This window comes from Calonectris borealis, chromosome 1 (genome assembly GCF_964195595.1).
Source record: "Calonectris borealis chromosome 1, bCalBor7.hap1.2, whole genome shotgun sequence".
Classification (NCBI taxonomy): Eukaryota; Metazoa; Chordata; class Aves; order Procellariiformes; family Procellariidae; genus Calonectris; species Calonectris borealis.
In genome coordinates this window covers 94,656,655-94,679,128 of record NC_134312.1, presented here as the reverse complement: position 1 = coordinate 94,679,128, position 22,474 = coordinate 94,656,655, and the positions used below count along the sequence as shown (strand labels likewise).

General features: G+C 39.9%; 2 protein-coding genes across 7 annotated transcripts in view; one reads left to right on the top strand and one right to left on the bottom strand.

Moving 5' to 3' along the window:
- The window catches only part of CMSS1 (cms1 ribosomal small subunit homolog), a 247,938-nt gene that overhangs the window by 127,877 nt on the left and 97,587 nt on the right, over positions 1-22,474 (top strand). The window lies entirely within an intron of this gene.
- FILIP1L (filamin A interacting protein 1 like) overlaps positions 1-22,474 on the bottom strand; it is a 214,444-nt gene that overhangs the window by 125,839 nt on the left and 66,131 nt on the right. The window lies entirely within an intron of this gene.

Here is a 22,474-nt window from a genome sequence, read left to right as displayed (position 1 = left end):
TAGTAGTAGTTTCTTTATCTTTCTATACCCAAAAAGAGTTTAAAGCTAAATAGCAAAAAGTAGGTAAGTTAAACACATACTGTAACTTAAATGATGATTCAACAGAGTAATTAACACAAGTTGCAATACCAGGATTCCAGAATTGTTTGAGGGTTTTATTGTCTGATAATGATGTGGGGGCTGTACTGTGCTGTGTTTTCCCCTCCACAGCCATTACTAACTAGATTTGGAAGCTTCCTGTCAAAAAGGCTGCAATCCCAAGGAAAAAGATCTTTCATTTAGCAGGCCTAGAGACAACTTCTGATTACAAGAGAATTGGTATATTGTAGAGAGTAATGCAACTATAAATATGACTTCCTGTGCATTAGGCATGTTTGCCAGTTGCTGGAAGCTTGAAAAAGGAGATCTTGTCTGGTTACAATTCACAATCAACCTATGAAAAGGAGTTGAGAACAGCAGTCCGTTTCTTTTTTTCAGGGACACTCTTGGTTCATAGTATTGCAGTTCTGCTTTTTTGTTCTTTTTCCTATATGTATTCTGTTTTAATTAATCAGTGAGAGGCCCGAGCATGAGGTAATGCTGGAAATCAACAGTTTGAATCCTGTGATTCTTAATAGAGAATTAATGGAAACAGAGGTATTGCTATCTCCTTGGTCAAAGAAGTATGTCATTTGGACAGAATTTAAAGGCAGGCTCTGGGCTGCTGTGTGCATAATATTCCTTTGGGTTTTGTCTGTTTTTTAGAAGACCAAAACTAAGACAAGAAATAGTGTAATTCATACTGGGAAATAATCTGATCTTTAAAATTCTCTGGCATCTGTATTGTCACAACTTAGTCAGAAGGACCCTCTGTAGCCATCTAGTCTCATCCTTTGTGTAATGTAATGCAAAAATCTCTTGCTTATTATTCAAACAGATTTTATGTGGGTTTCAGCCTCTAATAAAGTCAATACAAGTTGTATGAATTTTAATTTTCTTTCTTGCCATTCCATCTGAAAGGCAATTAGTGATGTTCTCAAATGAACTCTGGAGTTTGAGATGCTTTATTCCAAGAGGCAAAGCTCGTAGTTGCCCAGAAGTGGGAGCGTGGTGTTTGTCCTCATCTTGACCACTCCCCACACAACTGGTTCCTAGATGGCCGTGAGGAAGAGGTGGGAGGCACTGTGACAAGGAGGGCAGGGTAGAGAGGCAGTGACACTGGTGGCATGAGAAGGATTAAGGAAAAGGTACAAAAAAGCTGGCATCAGTGAGTCCCTGCTTCAGAGAGGTAAGAAAACGTTGACCTCAGATTTAAAGGGTGGGATTCCTCCACTTGTTCTCCATATACTGGCCTTGACCATGTTCTTATTTTTAGGGTAACCAGACTTCGAAGAGGGTCAAGCCCTTAGGTAGTGGTTCTCAGTTGATGGGAGAAACCTGAGAGGAGGAAAGGGGGAAGCACAAGGGTTCCATCTCCTGTGCATGCTTTCGCTCGCGCTCTTGCTCATGCGCTCTTTCTCTCACTCACTGTTGTCCTTTCCTGGCAATCTCTTTTGTTGGTTAAAAAATTATCCCATTTGAGAGTTTGAGGCTTTAATTACCAGTCAGGAGCACTGTATTAGTTTCCCTCTGTTAGCTACCCTCCTCCATAGGCTCTTCCTGCTTCTGTCCAAACTGCCGTGCAGTGTTATGTACTCTACAAAGGACCAGAAACCCAGACATTGTGGCACCTGCTTTGGGCCACAACAGAAGTAGAAAGGGAATGTTGCATCAGCGTCTAGTGCACGTACATGCACTGCACACACGGCACAAGCCTGGGCCATGTGGATGGCCTTGCTACAGTGCAATTTTGTTGGGTTTTTTTTTCTGAATAGACAGTAGCTTGGAGGCAGGGAGGAAAGAAGAATCCACTGTGAAAAAAACTGTAGCTTTCACTTCCTTGAGCTCAGTTTTTGCTCTGGTTTTCTAGAGTCACTTTATGTCATTCAGTTAAGAAAGTAGTTTATAGTCCTACATCTTGAGTACAGGTAGAAACACTACTTACTTTCATCTGACTTCTGTCCTGTGACTTAAAAGAGCCATGTTCCTACAAACAATCTATTCTGAAGGTTTTCATTATCATAATCTGGGAAAAAAATTGAAGTATGGAGTCCAGATTATTTATTTTGAAATATAAATTTAACTACAAATATTCTGGGTTGGTTTTTTTTTGTTTCACCTGTCTTTGATTTTTGTATCCTTTCCTGAGTTTTTCTCTTCAAAAAAAAAAAAAGTAAAAATGAGTTAAATATAGATGTAGATTACATCACTTGGTCTGTAGTACTTATATTTTCTACAAGGAATAACAGTTTACTGCCAAAATATGACTCAAAAGATCAATAGCAAACAATCTGTACAAGTTTACACAAGAGAACCGAAGTATTTAATTCTGTAAGCATTGTGCTTTAAAAGCACACATTGCAAAAATAGATACTTCTTTGAGAAGGCTGCTTTCTTAATTTTCACTGTTGCTTTCAGAAGTATGTCCAAATAGTTAAAGGGTTTTTTTTCCTGAGAAATCTGTTGCTGCACACAGAATGTAGGGGAATTGGAATGGCTATGGCTCCAAATGCTTGCACTTAACAGAGGTCAGTCATAAGATTTCTGTCCACAAAGAGAGTCTTAAATTTAAAAAAAAAAAAAAAATCAAATCTTAATTTACAAGTTTGATGCATTTTTATTGTAACAAAGAATTTAAATGGAGGTCTGAAAGGTGCATTCCTTTTTAAGGGTATGCTGGTCATGGTGGCTGTGATTGAGGGAGGTGCATTTGCCAGATCTTTATAAACATTGTTACGCAGTGCATATAATATTTAATGTGCTTTGATTCCTTTAAAACCCTCTGGATTATTTTATCTAAAAACCGTGTGTTAAGAAGTGAATGATACTTTCTCCATGTCTGTGCTTGGTTAACGTTCTATAGAAGAAAATTATTGGACAACATAATACTGCACTAATAAACATATCTGTCATTTTTGTATAGTTCTTTTTTGTTGACAGTGTCGAACATTTTGCTCCTCAGTCATTGTCTTTACAGTTCTTCTAATCCTCCATATGTTGGTCCATTTAGCAAGTCAAATGTCAGAAGGGAAAAGGAAGGAGATCTGCCCACTCTCCCCTGTTTTTTAATCTGAGATTAAAAAATTACATACAAATCTCTCAAGCTCTGGGAGGAAAAATGTGCAGTTTAGGAATGAATCCTGTCCCTTTTTTTCAGCTCATGCTTTTTATTAAACTCTTTGGCTCTTGATTTAACATTATCTACACAGTAACTGATAGTTTAAGTCTCCACAGCATTTAAAACAATTCCAGAGGCGTCCTGACCATCTACAGATACTAATGTTTGATAGCACTGGGTTTTTTTAGGCTTTAAATGTTTGAGCATGTCATAGCTTTTAGATTTGCGAAAAAGCACACATTTTCGAAAAACAACTGAGAAGAGAAAAGTAGAAATTGGAAAATTAAAAATTGGGGTAGATAGGAAAGAAGGGCAACTCAGGTAGTCAGGGCTTTCAGCTCTGGGTTTATTAAGTGTTCCTTAAATTTGGCACTCATCTGTTGAGATTGTGAGAACAACCTTCATTATTCTTAGCAGTTTACCCACCACAAAGTTTTGCTCTCCTTTTACAGAGGACTTGTCGAAATGCTATGACAACTAGGCTGGTTTTAGACAAACAGACCCTGGCTCTAAAAAGACAGTAAGTCTGCAAGTCAAACGTGGAGGGCAGCCATTGGCACTGGAAGAACTAAGAAACCACAGATTGTTTTCTCGTTGGATGAAGAGCTTAAAGCAACGTAAAGTTAATTGAAGAATTCCTTGAAAGTGAAGTCAGCCTAAAATAAAAGCTGAGGGGTCTATAATTTACTGAATGTGAAAGCTTTGTAAGCAGTAGTGAACCTAAAAGTTTGAAAAGAACATATTTTAGTAAACATATCTGGCTTATGTTACGGATTGTCCTGTTTTAATTATTTGTCCAAATAATGTAGATTTGCAGTAGGATCTCTAATTAGGCACGGTTTGATTTATTGAGCTGGCCCCATATAAACCATGATGTCATGCTGTACAACTCAAAATTACAGCTCTGCTCTTGCAGTTTAAAGACGATTATTTTTAACTTTGGAATGTTTCAGTTTTGTGCATCTTGGCTTTTGGCTTTGTGAACTTAAGATGTTCTCTGCTCCCCTCCTCCTCCCTCCCCCAGATCAAAGCAATTTGCTGTAATGTAACCAGAACAAAAAGGATTGAAATGGACTTCTGAACACTCTTGGCTTTATATGTTGTTGGTAAATAAGAAGAAAGGCAAGAATATTCATGCTTGCTGTCAGGGGGGGTGAGAAACAGGTACAGTAGGTATTGAACTATGTTTTGCCAGGTGTCCAGGTGCTGATGCCATTCCAGAGCAGGAATGGTTCATTTATGTCTTTAAAAGGTCTTAGTTTTCTTTTGATGCTGTAATTGAAGAAAAAGAAAAAAGGGAAAAAGAAAAAGGCGGGGGGGCAGGGGGGAAGAGAGAGAGGGGCAGGAACTGCACTGCCTGTTACTGCAGGTAATAATTATTTACTAGGAACAGGAACTCTCACGCACATAAGTTTTTACTCATATGTGTTGCATTTTCTGCTCGTTTCCCATTTGAATAGGAAAATTTGCCTTTAGTTAAACCCAGGTCTGTTCCAAATGCAAAGGAAAGGCTTTTCACAGGAGGGTTTCTGCATTTCCGTACAGAGGAGGTCTCATTTCTGCAGAAGTGAGCAGCATCCCTTCCTGCCAGCATCCCTGATCTGGACTTGTGGGCAAAGGGACAATACACAGCAGGGTGTGGAGGAAGGGAGGACTGAAGGTTAAGTCAGAGTATAGTCTCTCCTGCCAACCCCTTCTAGCATGTTAAAAAGAGACCAGGCATTTCAGGGCAGGGGGAGTCTTTCTGTGGAGGTGTCAAGACTACTTTAGGCTAGGACGGAGGCTGACATCAAACTGGGAAGGGAACAAGAATAAAGGCATGGAGGTGTTGCACTTATATTGGAGGCACTGAATTACCCATAGATGTCAAAAGGTGGGAGTTGTGTTTGGGAGGCAGAAGCTGTGGCAGAGAAAGGCAGACTCCATTTTCTAACAGAGCAATAAGGAGAATTTCTGAGTGGGAGGGGAAGGTGAAAATGTCTTCCTGTGAATTTTAGAGGGAAGACTCGTGAGCTGCCCTTGGTAATGACTACAGTGTTTCAGGCTCGTGTAGGTTGAGAACAATGCACGTTGAGTCATTGCAAAGCTATACTGCTCATGAGGAGCCTTGATTACATAGCAGCTGACTCAGTTTCTATGCTATAAATTGTGTATATAAACTAGATTACAGCTTAAAAGACTCATAAAAAGCCATGGGATTTCTTAGGGTTTTTTATAAGGGTATTCTCAAATGAGTATCACATTTTTAATATAATCAGTTGTTGACTAACATATTGTTTTTAGATATGTAACTGCTTTTAGTCATCCTATAACTAGTTTCAGTTTAGCTAATGAAGGTTGGAGAGAATGCTGCTTGGCGGGGAAAGGAGTTCATACTCTCTCTGTGCTTTGGTGCCAGTGAATGTAAATGGATGGAAAGTATGTGTGAGTTTGCTAACAAATGGTATGTGTAGTGGAAAGATTTGATGTCTGAGTTCAGTTTAAAAAAATACATATTAATTTGCTTGTTTTGACCTGGCAAAGTTGCCAACTGAAAACAAATTTAATCGTTTAGAATAACATGAAAGCCTTAATCCTTTGAGTATTCAGGTCTCTGGTTTGCAGTCAGTAACAGGGGGCCTGTAATGCCTTCATTGTAACATAATATCAATAGAAATTTAATAAAGTTTAACATTCAGTGAGTTTCCATCTCTTGTTGATTGTAACCCTCTGAGAAGCTTTTCTCAGTGGCTGAAATCTCTGAGAACAGCCAGCTTTTGATGATGAGCAGACCACCTGTCTTGTTTTGATGAAATGAAAGTAAGTGGTAGATTTCAGATAATTCCATTATGAGATGCTCATGTTTCGTCTTGTGTTAACAACAGACGTATGTCTTTTTTTATATCAATCACAAAATCTGAATAGAATCTCTTTCCAGGATGATAATTAGCAGATAGTTGAAATGGATCTTGCCATGAGATTTGAGTGGAGTGACTATCATCCACTCTGTGTGTGTCTGGGCACATGCATGCACATGCATTGGTTTTGTCCTCATGTTCTTTAATGAATCTGGCAATATACTTGGTATTAAAACAGAAACAGTCAGACCTTGAGGAACTTATGACTGACAGGAGTTTAATTCTTTTCTGTGTAATAAATGACTGATGTAGGTTTAATTATTTTTTTTTTGGCAGCTCTTTTCCTGACATTTACTTGCTGAAACTGGTCTTGGAACTTAGAGGAACAGCTTGCCTCTGAAAGGCATAACAGCTTCTCCATCACTTTACGTCTTGTCATTAAAACTGAACGTTCACCTACAAGCTGTCTCACAACTCTGAAGTTATAGGTTTGCAATTACTCAGTGAGGATCTTTAGCCTGCAGTGTGTGATGAAGTGATCCTAATGGCCAGACAAGATAAGAGGGTGATGATGACTGATGAGAAACTAAACAGGGAGGTGGGACAGGAACATGCCTGCTGTGAAACCTCTGGAATTGCCAGGAGGTCACCAGATGGAAAGTAATGGCACTTTCCAGTTACAGTACTTCCAGTAGCTTCCTTTTCCTTTTGCTCTACAATGTAAAGCTGTTTAGTGTCACATAAAAAACCAGTCTCTTCAATAACACGTGCCTGAAATTATTTTCTTGATACTGATGCCAAAAAACAACTGGGATCACAGCATACAAAAGTACTTGAACAAAGAGATGGAGGTGATCAAAGCTGGTGCACAGGGAGTCTCATGAATGTAAAGTCATGTGAATGACATGAAGACACAGGGAGAAATACATCTGGCAGCCGCGTAATTTGAACAAGTCCCTTGGCATTGATAAATGGTGTGGTGGTCACACACAAGAACTTGCTACACATCTCTTGTGATATTCCTCTACCACCTCATTCTTTCTCAGCTGCAATTGTTCTCTGGCCTGTTTCAGTTGGAGCGAGCAGGCGCAACCAAAAATGCTGAAGGTGCTCATTTGTGCTAACCTGTCTCGGGTGGAAATGATTATGGAGTGATTATGCAAGCAGCTCAGCTAGCTTGAGGAGTGTTGACCTGCCATGTGGCAGTGGGTGGGAAAGGGGAGAAGTCCTCTGAGGAGAGGTGACTCCTGGCAGAGAATGCATGCTCACAACCAGTGATGGTGTCTGCTCTGCAGCTGGGTGTTGAGGAGGCAGGTACACATAGATTATTATCTGATTTCTGTATCTTAGTTTGCTAACTTAGAATCATAGAATCATTAAGGGTGGAAAAGACCTCTGAGATCGAGTCCAACCATCAACCCAACACCACCATGCCCACTAAACCATATCCCTAAGCATCACATCTACACGTCTTTTAAATACATCCAGGGATGGTGACTCCACCACTTCCCTGGGCAGCCTGTTCCGAATGCTTGACAACCCTTTCGGTGAAAAAATTTTTCCTATTATCCAATCTAAACCTCCCCTGGTGCAACTTGAGGCCATTTCCTCTCGTCCTATCGCTTGTTACTTGGGAGAAGAGACCAACACCACCTCACTACAACCTGCTTCCAGGTAGTTGTAGAGCGCGATGAGGTCTCCCCTCAGCCTCCTCTTCTCCAGACTAAACAGTCCCAGTTCCCTCAGCCGCTCCTCATAAGGCTTGTGCTCCAGGCCCTTCACCAGCTTCGTTGCCCTTCTCTGGACACGCTCCAGCACTTCCAATGTCCTCCTTGTAGTGAGGGGCCCAGAAATGAACACAGTATTCGAGGTGCGGCCTCACCAGTGCCGAGTATCAGGGGCACAATCACCTCCCTACTCCTGCTGGCCACACTAGTTCTGATACAGGCCAGGATGCCGTTGGCCTTCTTGGCCACCTGGGCACACTGCCGGCTCATGTTCAGCCAGCTGTCAACCAGCACCCCCAGGTCCTTTTCCTCTGGGCAGCTTTCCAGCCACTCTTCCCCAAGCCTGTAGCGTTGCATGGGGTTGTTGTGACCCAAGTGCAGGACCCAGCACTTGGCCTTGTTGAACCTCATACAGTTGGCCTCGGACCATCGATCCAGCCTGTCCAGAGCCTTCCTGCCCTCGAGCAGATCAACACTCCCGCCCAATTTGGTGGTGTCTGCAAACTCACTGAGGGAGCACTTGATCCCCTCGTCCAGATCACTGTTAAAAGATATTAATCAGAACTGGCCCCAATACTGAGCCCTGGGGAACACCGCTCGTGACCGGCCGCCAACTGGATTTAACTCCGTTCACCACAACTCTCTGGGCTCGGCCGTCCAGCCAGTTTTTTACCCAGTGAAGAGTGCACCTGTCCAAGCCGTGAGCCTCCAGCTTTTCTAGGAGAATGCTGTGGGAGACAGTGTCAAAGGCTTTACTAAAGTCCAGGCAGACCACATCTACAGCCTTTCCCTCATCCACTAGGCGGGTCACCTGGTCATAGAAGGAGATCAGGTTGGTCAAGCAGGACCTGCCTTCCATGAACCCATGCTGGGTTCACTTGAGTGTGGTTAGCAGAGAAGCCATGATGCCACAGGTCAGAGTGCAGGCTGTATGAAAGCTTAAACAGCGTAAGTGGCTGCACACTCAAAGGCAGGCTACTGCACTTGTTGTCAGAGATTAAAAATAGCACAGCTTTGGTTTTGGTGATTTGCAAGACCACTTCTGACTGGCATAGTGGAAGGTGTGCTTTTCCTCAAATGCAGCTTTGGCTCATTATTGGTTATATGTGGAATTCAGGAGGCAATGCTAAGATGATTCACATTCATTAATTAAACCTCTAGCACCATCCTGGGAGACAAGTTTAGAGAAGAGGAAATGGAGATGAGTAGCCTAAAGGTGCAGAGGGAATCTGCTTCAGAGCTGAAATTAAACTGGCTTCAGGCATCGTGCCTCTGGAAATTCCTAAACTACTCGAGTTTCATGTCAACACTGTCCAATTACAGCGCTGTAATTTAGAGTAATTTATAAATCTGTATCTGTAGTGGATGATTTGCATAAACCACATCCATTAACAATAAAAGAGCTGCTATTAAATAATTAAGTAATAAAAAGATCACACCATCAGTAACATGATTAAACTGTCTAAGAAAGGCTATCGCTTCTTTATATCTGACTTCTTCTGAGCACTGAGGAGCAGATGTATTGTGTCACACCAGTGTCCATCTAGCTCTGTATCTCATCTCCAGCCATAGCCATTAGCCACTGAAAGATTACAGGAACGAGGCAAGCATAGTCACGCGCTTTTTTGCCACATCTAGCTGTTTTCGGCCATTCTGCTCTAATTCTGCTCTGAAATCTATTTTCAGCTTTGAATTTTGGAAATTATGCATCATTGTGGCAACATATCCATAGTAATCTGTCTTTTCTTGTGAACAGTATGACTAAGCACACCCAAGCCTCCCTCATACACATCTTATAATCAACATCTGCTAGTGGCATGTTGTGATATATACTTGCATTTGAGAAGTTTCTTTTACAGCAGGATAAGTTCATCTGTCCACCATCACCTAGAAAACTCCAGAAATTAGGTGAGTCCAGTTACAGTGTTTGGTCTTTTATTCATTTAATAGAAGAATTAGTGGTTATGGGAACTACCAAAAGACCCTTTCCTGAAGGGATTTGAAGGGAGATAAAGAAGGCCTTTATAAAATGTGGAAGAGGTTACTGTGCTTCGTCCTTTCTTCCCAGAACTCTAGCTGCCACTTGCCATGGGTAGGCCTATCATTTATGTTAGCATTATGATATGCTTGCGGTGAATGGCTTTTGCATTGATCAGAGGCCATCTGATCCACTTTGTGATCTTTGAGAAAAGCCTTTTATAGCTTTGTTTGTAGTTCTTCTGTGAGCATTGTTCTTTAAGAAAAAGAATGGCTTTATTAAAAATTACAAAAGTGGGTAATTAATTTTAAAAAATTATTTTTATAAGACTTTAAAAGAAAAGTTGGGATTTTTTAGTACTTACACTTTATTATGTATGGCTGCTTTTAAAAGTTGCTGGAACAAGGGAAATCAGAAAAACAAATTTCCCCTGGTTTTCATTGCGGGGCACATGGGTCAAACACCCAGCATGTTGTTCTCGGAAGAAATAGTTTCATTTTTCCTAATGTGGACATGCAGTACTAAAGCTTGCTGTTTTATGACTGAGCGGTACTAAAATGCTGTTTATTGTCAGTCTTTTCACAGCTGAATCATGTTATTTAATCCAGATTTTCTTTGAAACCACTGCCAGACGTGCAGTATGGATGAATGCTTGGAGAAACCAATGGGTTTTAGGCACTCTGATGCTTTTAATTGTTTAGACTAATCATGAATTTGACATGTGGAGGGAAAATGCTTATTTCCGTTCTCTGTCTATTTAGATTTACACATTGAATGAAGGGTATAGATGATTTTTTTAAATTTTTTTTAAAGAAAAAGATAATTATGGGAAATAATTTACTTTGCTTATGCTATGCATTTGGAAACAATGTGTGTTGTGTTGGTTTTATTCAGTGCCTTTGTAATCAATGAATGTATTTCTTCCTTTGTTTTGTGTGATTCTTTCATGCGGAGGCAGGTGAGAAGAGGAACATAAACAAGGATAATGAAGTGTCTGTGCCCTTCTTTTACACTTCGTAATCCCATTTTCTTAGCTTTTGTTGGCTTGTTTGCTCGGTTTAAAGCATAAGAATCAAAGGAAAAGTGATCCTGTAAAAATATAAATAATCTCAGGTGGTTCCTTTAGTAGAGTCTTGAAAACCTGAGTACCCCTACTTTATGTAGATGTTAAAGACAAAATTGTGACTTGTATCTTTGCGTCTTATTTTCTGCACAGTGACTAATCATATTGTTTTTTTCCACCATATGCATGTCTTAGCTAGCGTTGTTCATAGCCATAATTAATTGCTGGCAGTAACACTGGCCAGTGTATACTATAAAACAGGATTTGCTTTTATCAATAAATTGTCATACGCTTACAGCTTGAGCCTCCACCTGCATTAAAGTTCTTGTTGTTCCTACTGCTGAATCTTCGCACTTGGAACTGATACGTTGCAGAAGAAGCTAATGCAAACTCTGCCGCTGCCTTTGCCATGGGGAGCAGCCATTTGGATGGAACAAGCATTTTGCTAGGAAACAGAGCAGCATTTCGTTTCTTTGCACCTTCATCCAAATCTTACCAACCAGCTGAGCAGGAGCAGAAAAAAATATTTGCTGGGTTCCTTTCAGATGGTGACACCCTCTCTTCCTGCAAATAAACACCACCATATCTTGATTTCTTGTGTGCAAATCAAAGGCAAGGGCTTCTTATTCCATCTGTCAAATCAAGGGTTTGTGTGTGCTTCGTTGCACCCTGACCTGACTCAGGTTGTTTTTTCCCTTCTGCATTTTGCCCTTTTATGAAAAGTACTTCTTTTCCTTTTATCCCGTACTTTACAAAGGTGACTGAAACCTGAAGAAGGGCTTTAGTACCTAGAAATTTGACATTTAGCTATAGGAATTAAATCCAGTAATAGATACTGCCTCTTTCCAAGAACCTTCTTGTGCCTGCAGTTTGTGACGTATTTCAACAGCTTTCATATGATCCTGTATGTATGAACTTCTGATTGATTTTTCATTACTTATACTTGATAAAGACTAGGTCTAGAAACAAGAAAAATAAGAGCTATACACAAGAAACAGGAGTTTCCTTTCTGTGTGGAACATATGTGCCTAGTCATGATTGCAAAGTTCTTTTTTTCTGTTCTTTTCTTTTTTTAAAAATTCATGGCTAGAACATAGCATATGCTGTAATACTTTCCATTTGCAGAGCCCTCTGTTTGATGATTGCAAGCTGCTCTGTAAACATTTTTTGGTCTGACAGTCATTTTTCACAGTCTGGAGCCTTCTCCATTTTTGGTGGGAATGTAGCTAAGTGGTTTGCTCAGGGTCACCCAGTGTATCAGCTGGAGCATAGTGGTAACATTTTTTGCTTTTTTGATGTCTTGATTGTATTTTTCTCTGCATTACATGGAATAGTGTAGTGCAACATACCTAGAAAGTAATCAGAAAAATTCTTTGGGATGAAAGTAAAAAGTCTGGAGAATAACTTGGGAGAGTTTAGAATAATTAATTATTACTTACTTGTACATTTTAAAATAATGAATATTGAGAATAATAGATGAACTGGACTACACTAGCAGTCTTACAAAGATACTTCCTTTTGGACTTTTTTAGATCATTCATTTAGTATCATACAGATAGTATATATTGCTTATGTGTAGACTTAAGCTTAGGATAATTTCTAAAATTCCAGAATAGAAAACAGTAGGATAAGAAACTTTGATTTGTGTGGGTTGTTTTGTTTTGTTTTGTTTTTTTCTGATGGATACAAGTGCAATACTTTCACTGTTGCTAAGCGTCATCAAATCCTGCAATCAACAATGGTGATAGTCAGAGGGGATTTTCAGTAACTGCACAACAGAAGATCATTTCAGTACTAGGAAGGCCTCGTGGAAGGATTTTAGTCTCCTTAATAAAAAGGTGCATTTAATAATGATATTTTTTCTTCCCTTTTCCCTCTTTAATTCTGGTAATTTATGTGGACCATTATTTCTGTTGCTATTTCAGTCCTTGTGTTTTTGAAAAATATCTTCACTTTCAATAATATTTTTGGATAGATGATTGTATTCCCCATATATTAAATAACTTGAGAATTTCAGGTTATTAAATCACATAATTACAGGGTGTTTTCACATTACTTTTTGTGGGTAGTGTATCTCCTTAAAAAGGAGTTCTTCTAGGGTGTTGAGAATGTTTTACGAAGATGAGTTAAATGAAACATTACTTCAGAAGCAATTTCCTGCATGAGAGGAAAGAACAGTTTTTGGATAACAATTGTTGAGACATTCAGTGGAGGTTTTTTGGGGGTTTGTTTTTTTTTTTTTCTTTTAAACTATAAACATTTGAAGCTGATGTCTCAAAACAGTTGAAACTTGCATCTGGAATATGCACGATGGGTGTGCTTCATTGAGCAGTGGGCATAGACCATCACCTCTTGTAAGTGCTCTGTGCAAGTAGAAAGCTGTTTACATTTGAGGTTGAGATACAGTTTGACAACTCATCTCTTCCCTATTAATTTTTCTTTCTTGACAATACTACAAGTAACTTAGTAGAAACATGCTCCTCTTCCCTATGTTGCCCAAACCCTTCTCCTTGTCAGTGTCAGGCCATCCTCTGGCCCAGCTACTCTTCTCCTCTTCTGGCCAGGTCCCACTTGGGATCGCAGGCTGCGTGTTCCCCTTTCCTCCCAGGGAGAGAAATGTCCTTCCTCTATCACCAGTCCATGAACCTCTAGTGTTAGTGGCTTTGATGTGGAGGAGGGTTGATGAGGATGAAAATGAAGTCAAGATAAATTTATTTTACAGAAATTAGAATGCTTTCTGACATGTTTCTGCTACTGTGTTTCTGCTGTTGGTTTCTGATAGTTTCAGCTGTTGTGTTTTCATGGACTGTTACCCGAGTTAAATCGGGTACACTTACACATAACATAATCATATCACTGGGAAGAGGAACGCATTTCTCTCTCTCCTCTTCCCTGTACCGAAACCCTTCTAATCAATTGGAAAATACTACGAGTGTGTAAAAAATGAGACTGTTCTGTTATTTGCTGAATTTTCCCCTGACTGAGAGGAGATTGAGGAGAAAATTTATTTCCTGTTCCATTTGCATAACCTGTTACTGAGTTTAGCATGTTACATTTCTGAGCTTTTCAGTTTCTAATAAGAGATGTGACACTTAGCAAGCTTATAAATGATATATTAAGGTTTCTCCCAGGAGTAAACTATGTATGGTTCCAGTTAATAACACTGATATTCAGTAAGGAAGAGAGCAGACGCGATAGTGGTTTGGGAGGCAACTGAGGTAACATCTAGGAACATCTGGTGGAAGTTTCCCTAGCAGCTCAAGTAACTACACAGATGCTAAATGTTTTTTCCTCATGTTCTGCCCAACTTTGCTTATGATGTTTGTATGTTCATCACTGGAATGGACACCCCTCTCCCCCTGTATACGGCATACATTTGAATCAGTGAAAGTTTGCCTGTGAAGCTGAAGAGAATGATTTGGAAGAATTTGGAAATGCTTTACTTAAAAATGCATTAATCAGTGTAGTAAGAAAGCTTTTGGTCATTTCTCTCCCATGTCAACTAATGGCTGTATGTAAGGGAGTCTGTACTACCTTGTTTTAAAATCCTCTGTATTTTACCTGGGTCACAGGCATTATTTTACTAATCTACAGCCATCTCTGACCCATTAATGTATGTAGAAACAGATTCAGCTTGGCTGTTACCTCTTCTCATAGAGTTTGAGCTTGTTTTTTACCTAGACCATTTCTACCTGAAACTTTGAAGATTTTTTTTGCACATAAGAATGGGTTTTGCCAGCTGTTAGTTTGATTGCTGAGACTGGAAAGGTAAAAACCAAGTTAACTGATGTGTCTTCCTTCCCCGCTCCCCAACCAAAATGCTGTCTCTTTTTTTTGGGAATTCAACTTCATTAAGGTTATGATAAGAACTGGGAATGTGATTACACATTGTTTTTTTTCCAATAGCGTCTTATCACAAGTATTTTTGGAAATCTTATCAGTCAGTTGTCACACCTGTACAAGTCACATTAACTCATTTCATCATCGCAACAGACCGAGGACAGACATTCCTATGAGTTTCAGAGCAGCCGCAAGGCTGTCGGGCATGCCAGCAGCACACTTGCATGTCCCAGCCTATGTGGTCAGAAGTGCTTTACTGTTGGGTGCACAGTTTCCATTCAGAGTGCTACGTTGATGGGGAAGGGCAGTGACTCTCTTCAAAGTTTCAAACTTGCTGCATTCTTCATGGCTTAAATTGGCCATTTAAGTTGGTCAGTGTCTAATGAAGTCTGTGAAGAGACTACTGTGGGCTGCATTGTGGTTAGAGCAGCAGTGGAGCTTGTTGCCAAATATTCAGTCTCCTTTGGTTGGCCTGAACAAAAGCTGGTTGGTGGTACAAGCTAAGCATGGGTGGGGTAGAGTGGAATGCCCTCTGGCATGACCGTGAAGAATTACCAGAGACCATAATGGTGTTCTCATTTGAGAAATCTTGTTTAGAGTTTTTCCAAGAATACACAATTTCAAGCTCATGTTGTCATGTCCCTTGGCTAGCCCACTTAACGTTCGGAAGATAGGCATGAACGTCAATTCATTTTAAATAGGCTTAGCCTTCGTGAGTCATGAATATGCTGCTGCTTAGATTTAGCTTACCATGATGGTTGTAATTACTGGTCAGAGGCTCCAGCAGGTGCTAGGGGCGTCTGTCTATTTCTGAGCACTGTGGGGTTTTCCTGCCAGCTGAATGCAGACTGGATGGATTGAGGAGCTTCTGTTCTATTTATTAAGTTTTAGATAAAGCAGAGTAGTTCACAAACGTGTTCCGTTTTGATTCTTGCTGTAAAGATCCGCCTAATTTTTCTTGTGGGACTAAGGCAGTGCAAAATTCCAAGTTCTTTGTCATGTGTTTTCAACTTAGCATATCTGACAAATTTGGACTACCATATACTTTCCACATTGCCCCCAAATGGAGGATGGGTAGGGAGTTGAAAAGTCCTTCAACTTGCTGATTACAGTCTTAAAAGTGTTATGCTACCCTATGCAATAATTCTCTCTCATGGATGAATGATTTGGTGCTTTTGGTTTCGTTCTACTCTCTTCTGGTTTACATTTTTCTACTTTTTGTTTTCTGACTATTAATTGCAGTATGTTTTTTCAAAATGGTAATATGGAGAGTTGCTAATTAAAAGGAAAAAAATGAACTTTGGCATATGCCAAATTTCACTTGCCAACAACTTTGGCCATATGACCAACTTTGGGAGGGGAAAGAGGGAGGCAACCTCCTCCCCCCATGAATTCTTAATTATGATAAATGAGTTGCTGTATTATTAGGAACATAACCTAATGACCATACAGCTAAATATTTACTTGAGCGTTTATTTAGTACAGCTTGCTTTCTTTTTAAGCTACAGATTTCTTCATTGCATCCTTTCTTCAACTGTTTGGTCTTCCTGAACTCATAATCTCGGTATCTGTGATGTTAAAGAAACCGGAGTGTGAGGTCAAAATTTCCATTACGTAGCCAGAGAGGAATTTCAAGGAACAATGCCAAAATCACTTAAAAGAATAAATTTACAGGAAAGATGACTCATCAATCAACAATTGCAGTTCTAGAAAATAGAATTATTTGTATATGTTCTGGGTACAGAGAGAGACAAAATGCACCCGGCCTGACAGGCAGGGGTAAATCAGGGTGATTGTTTCTTTGTTTGTTTCCAGAGATTTTTACCTTGACCTCTACTGCTTTTTCACCCTAAAAGGAGGACTCTAAGTAGCACACAGCTTCATGTTGCAGGAATCATTGCCTTCTCAGAGCTACAACTATCTAGCAAAAAGAAAAAGATTTTCTGGCTTGTTGTGGCTTGCACTAATTAGCCAAGCAACTGAAGGACAAGGGGAACAGTCTCCTCCTGCGCTTAACTTCTCTTGTAACTCTAAGAAATTTAACATGAGGCCACCTGAGAGACCAAAATACATCATTTTATACTTGATGGAGGTGACAGACTTCTGCTTTAGTATGCAGTAACATGAGTGTGAAAAAGATGTGATAAAGGGCAGTTTCCTTCCTTCTAAAATACTGAATAAATAGCACACAGGAGTGAAGGTCTTTCTGAGAGGGAAGTCTGTTGAGCTATGGCAGCATCTCTGGGGGACTGGGGCAGGCATGCTGCTTCTGGCATTTCATGTCATGCCAGCCCTTCAGTAGGGAAGGCACTTCTCTGGTGCTTCTTGTCTTCTCTCCCCCTTGAGCTGCCCAATCTTTTTGCTGTGTTAACCTTACATGTGAAAAAAGTAATGAGTGCTGGGACTTCAAGGAGATGGCAGTGGAGATGAATCTGCCACATCCCATGTTTTTTTTGTAAACCTGTTTGCTTTCTTATCTTAACAGGGGGAAGGGAAGGAAATGTTGTTACCTCTCACAGATGGTAGACTGGACAGTTTGCATGTCTGGATATCTCTCCCTGGCATGAAACATAATGGGTTTTGTAAAACTTTCCTGCTCATGAGGCACTTCAGCAGAACAGCATACCAACTACAGGTGTGACTTCTGACTGCATTGCTCTTTGGCCTTAGAATGAACTTAATCAATATTGTAATTGTTTGTAAGTAGGAGGGTCGCTTTTGTACCCTGCAGTCTATATGTTGTTTTTACAGATTTCCCTTTGCTGTTGCATGCTTTCCTGGAGTAATAGTGTGGCAACAGTGAGACATGGGCAACCTTGCAGTACATGCTTTTTGAAAGGGGATGTGGACTGCAAAGAACCTCTGTCTGCCGTATGTGTGTTACTGCATTTCAGCTTGATGCTTCTCCATGTTAGAATTCTGAAGATGTTATAGCATATTTAGAGCTCACTTCACTTATTGAAGCAGATAGTGTTTACAAGTGTGTGTAGGCTGCCTGTTCCTTCTAGAGCCTAAACCTGGCAGAGACATGAGGACATCCTCTCTCTCAGTTTTGATGGGGAGAATGCTACAGGTAAAGGGTTGCACTTCTCAAACTCAGTAATTTTGAAAATACCTGAGAGAAACAGCTGAGACTCTTCTCGGTAGAGGAACTGTCATTGAACTGTTCCCTGGTTCCCACCATTGATGTCGGATGCATTCACAGCATGACACTGTGGGGCTCAGTGAGGGCAAGTCTGTGCCATGTGCTGATCCTGGAGCCCCTTCTGCAGGGCAAAGTTCAGTGCGTGTCAGCAAACAGCTCATTTTAGGTTAATATGAATGGGGGCAACAGTGATGTGGTTGAAGAGCCCTTTTGAGGGTTAAATGGGAGTGCTGAAGAAAGCAATGCATTCCTTCATCTGATTCCCTTCTGCTTAGGTTTTGTCCCTTCACAGCTTGGATTTCTATTTTTTTATGTAAGTGCTAGTGCAGAGAATTGGGTCATGGATGACAGATTTGAGTGATGGCCACAATACTTGCAGCTTTCAGAACACAGTATGAGGCCCATCTCGGCTTAGCCTCGCCCTCAAGGGTGATAAGGAAACAAGACCAAAACAGTTTCTCCCACTCTTCCTCAAGAAGTATTCCCTTTTATCCTTAGAGGTTGGAGAGCCTAGCAACTATCTGTCTGTTTTATTTTCCTTAAGATGCTGTGATACCATGGTGATGAGTTATTAATAAAACTCCAGGCAGATGGAGAGAGCTTTTAACTGAGTAACTTCTTGGTTTGGGTGGTTTTTTTTTTCTTTCCATGCATCCAAGAATAACCATATATGAACAAATGTCATGATTTGGTCTGTGGGACAGAGTAGCTGAGCATTTAGCACAAAAATACAACTTAATCTGCAAATAAATCAGAGCAGACTTTTTGCTTAAATGTCAAAATACCACCATGTTTATGGAAGAGCAAATAATTGTAAAGCACTGCATGCATTATTTTAAATATATGAACATAATGAATTAGATCTGAGATTTTTTTTCTGATTTGTTGCATTGCTGAACATATTATGAGCTATTTTAAGTGCAGTAACAGAGTTTCCCATACAGCAGAGTGCTCCACTTCAATGGCACCAACTCAGAATTCTGTAAGTCTTTATACTAATGTGCAGTAATCTCTATAACAGTGACACTAATCCCCTCTTCTAATATGGAACTTGAGTTAAAAAGATCTGTGAAATGTAGCTTTAAAGCAGCTTTTGGGAATTATTAATTTGTAAACCCTCCATCAGTCATCCATACCAATAGGAATGTATTTATAATAACAGAGCAAAGGGGTAGTCACGTTTAGGAAAACCAGTGAAGCCTTGGGTTTGGTTTTGTTTTGTTGGTTTTTTTTTTTCTTTGTTGAAGTGTGAATGGCATTAATTGCATAACACAAACAGCAACAGGTTGGTTACAAATTATGTAGAATTGTTATGTTATCCTACCCAAATGATGCATACTGACTCTCCTGTCCAATTTTAGTGTACTGCAGTCGATTTACAGTGTGCTTATGCTACTGTTAAAGGTTTGGGGTGATAATGTCTTACATGGCAACATTACAAGCTTCCTGAAGTTCTCATTTATCAGCTGCTCAGATGCTGATGGAAAAAAAACAGACGTCTCCACAAATGTTGAAAGCTGGACAGAAAATTTCTTTTTAATATTTCACTTATTAATTTCAGATGATGGTAGTTATTGAAAGAATAGGCCCTTAAAAGTCTCCAAATGCATTGACTTCCAAAAATGTTTGTTTCCCATTTTGTGGCCTTGAGCAGGAATTGAACCATGGTCATGAAAACCCCTGAATAAACAGATAAGACAAACCATGACGTGCATTTGTGATGTCTGTAACATCCAATGACGTAGATAATGCTGTGTCCCCTTACACTTTACATGCACTGTGAGAGGGATTGTCTGTGGCCAATATTTTCTTTGAATAAGGTACAGCCCTGGTTGGAAGTCTGTAGCTAATGTGTTGGGGGGGGGAGTGTTGCAGGCACTTACCTAATTAGCATGGAGATAGCATTTAGGTCATATTGGGCTTCTCAATCCCATTGAAATTTCATGGGATTCAATGTGTAACTTATGCAGGAAATTCTGAAAAAGTTATCCATGATACATAACCTAATTTCTCTCCTTTACTCTCCAGTATGATAATCCATGTCCTTTAAATGGAATCAGTTTTCTCTATAATCTGAAAATTGCCTTAAAAATACTATAGAAAGATCAAAGCACAGTGAAGAACTGAGAGCAAAATTTACATGACCTCTTAACTGAGGTATTTGTAAAATATAGGTGAAGTGTCGAGAACTGCTGTGACATTTTATTCCATATGGGGATGTAAGTGATTTTGTAAAGCATTCCAGCAGAGTGAAACAACCAACAATCTTTCTGCTGTGTGCGTGAGGTACTTAATTTTTTTTTTCCTGCCAAGAATGCTTTTCCAAGTGGAAATTATTTTTTTGTCATTTTGGGGTGGTTGTTGGGTTTGTTTTTCCCTTTTTTCCCTTTCTTTTTTTTCTTCCTTTTTCTTTTTTTTTCCTTTTTTTTTTCCTTTTTTTTCTTTTTTTTTCTTTTTTTTTTTTTTAGCAAACAAACAAAGACACAAAACAAGATGTTCCGTCTGGAAAACGCACTATTATTCTCCAAAGTAGCCTTTTTAGTAGAAAGATGTAGGAAAAGGGACATTCTTGATGAAGCAATGGTCAGGGAAGCTGGAGGAAGAAGTGTGTATTACATGTTCCTTTGGAACAATGATGCTCTTATGCTTTTGAAGTTTCACCAACTCTGACTTAATAAACCATCTGCCTTTGAAGAACCTTCACCTATGAGAAAACTTTTGTCTACGTTTAACCTCAGCTGTGGCCTTGCTGTTTTTGGATCTGGCTGTACTGTGGTAAAGAAACAGGAATGAGCTATTAAAACATGGAGTTTTCTTGTCTCTGTTTCAGGTTGGTGTTCTCGTAGGTGTTGGGCTGGGCTCTGTCCCCCATGCATGGCCTCCTGCGGAGTTGTCCTGTGTTGCGACTCCTCTGTTGGTATTTTATTGTAGAGAACCACACTGACATGTTGTATTATCATAGGAAAAGGGAAAACATTTCTCTCAGCAGCCAGCTAAGTGTACTTGTGGTTTTTAGGAATATACAAGAGGGCTCTGTTGCTACTGTTTATTATTTTTATTTGTGCAGCACCTAGGGGCTTCACTTCTGAGCCTTGATGTTGAACAAGGTGCTTTATGCAAACAGTAGAAAGATTATTTCTTCTTTAGAGAGCCCGATTCCGTAGTGCAGTGCAAAGATGTGCAGAAATACCTCACCTAGTTTTGAGTGAGCTTACTCAGGCACTGGAAACGTAAATGTGCTAGTGCTGTATGTTATGCTTGTGCATTGCATTTGTGTAGATGTGCTACAAACTGATGCCTGATTAAGGGATTTACAGTTGCTGTATTGGGCTGTGCAAATACCCTCAGAGAGAGGACAATGGAGTAAAAGAGATGGCAGAAAGATGCAGACACATGCAGTGGAATTTAAAGGAGCAGCAAGAGGTAGAACAAGCTTGGGTTAGGGTTATGACAGTGGCGTTTCCTATGGATTTAGGCATAGGATTTTTCTTCCCTTGAAGTAAATACCTTTAGGAAGAGCCATAAACCTCGCAAACCAGGGAATAAAGAATGATTTGAGGAGGTCAGGCATCATACCCAAGAATCAAAGGGCTGAGCTGAACAGTGTGTGGCTGAGGAGTTCTTCCCATGACATCTTAACTATGTGAATTTGGTGTACAGGTAGAGGCAGACACCCTCTGGAAAAACAGTTAGTGATAAGAGCTGGAATACTTTTTCCTACAACTCATTATTTCTCCAATTTACGAATTGCTTCACCATATTTGGGATCCTGGACACTTATTGCCTGATAAGGGGTTGTTGTTGCTATTTATAATTTGGGGTTTTATTACTCAGGCTGCTGTGATGTCTAAGTGCTTCTGTAAGAAGGAATGTAATATGGAAGATAATATAAACTGTAAAACTAATGAGGGAATTGCAATACAGATGGCATTGTGTGTCTGCTTTGCAGACTGTATTTTGCACTGTTTATTTTAAATTTCTGTTCAAGGAACCAGAGAACCACCGACTGCATGGTAGGAAGTGGCTTACTAAACGTGTCCTCTAGAACAGGCCATAATGCTAATGAAGTTCCAGTGCCAGTGCAAATGCACAAATGAACTTTTAAGGTAATCAAGGAAGCAGTGCTTTCATTAGTTTGATAGAAACTTCAGGCAGCTTTCTTAAAGGTGTAGTTTGAACTGTACTAGGCTGATGTTAATTGCACGTAGGATGGGGTAGGTATACTTTTGTCTCCTAGCCATCTCCTCCATCACTTACTGTGAAGTTTTTAAAAGCTGCATGATTCCTTCTCCTAGGGCTGTTGATTTCTTTTACAAAGAGCAGAAGCTGTACTACCTTCATCTCTTACATTGTACTGGTGGCCAGCGAATTCCAGATTCAAACCTTTCTTTAATTTTCGCCAATATGACATAAACGGACATTGCACATAAAAGAGCAAGCCATTGCATATGGCTCCTGGTACAAAGAGTATTACAGTAACAGAAATGCCCTGGTCATAAATTTATGTGAATGGTAACCATGTGTCTCTGAATGCCTCCTGTTTCTCATTCGAGTTAAATGTTACTCTATCAATACTTGCCAGATATCTTGCACTCTTATGTCTCTGCAATATTTTTAAGCCTTTTGATGCCTTGCAGTTTTTGAAGTAGTGGTATTATTTTTAAGATCCTTAAGATCCTTAAATTAGG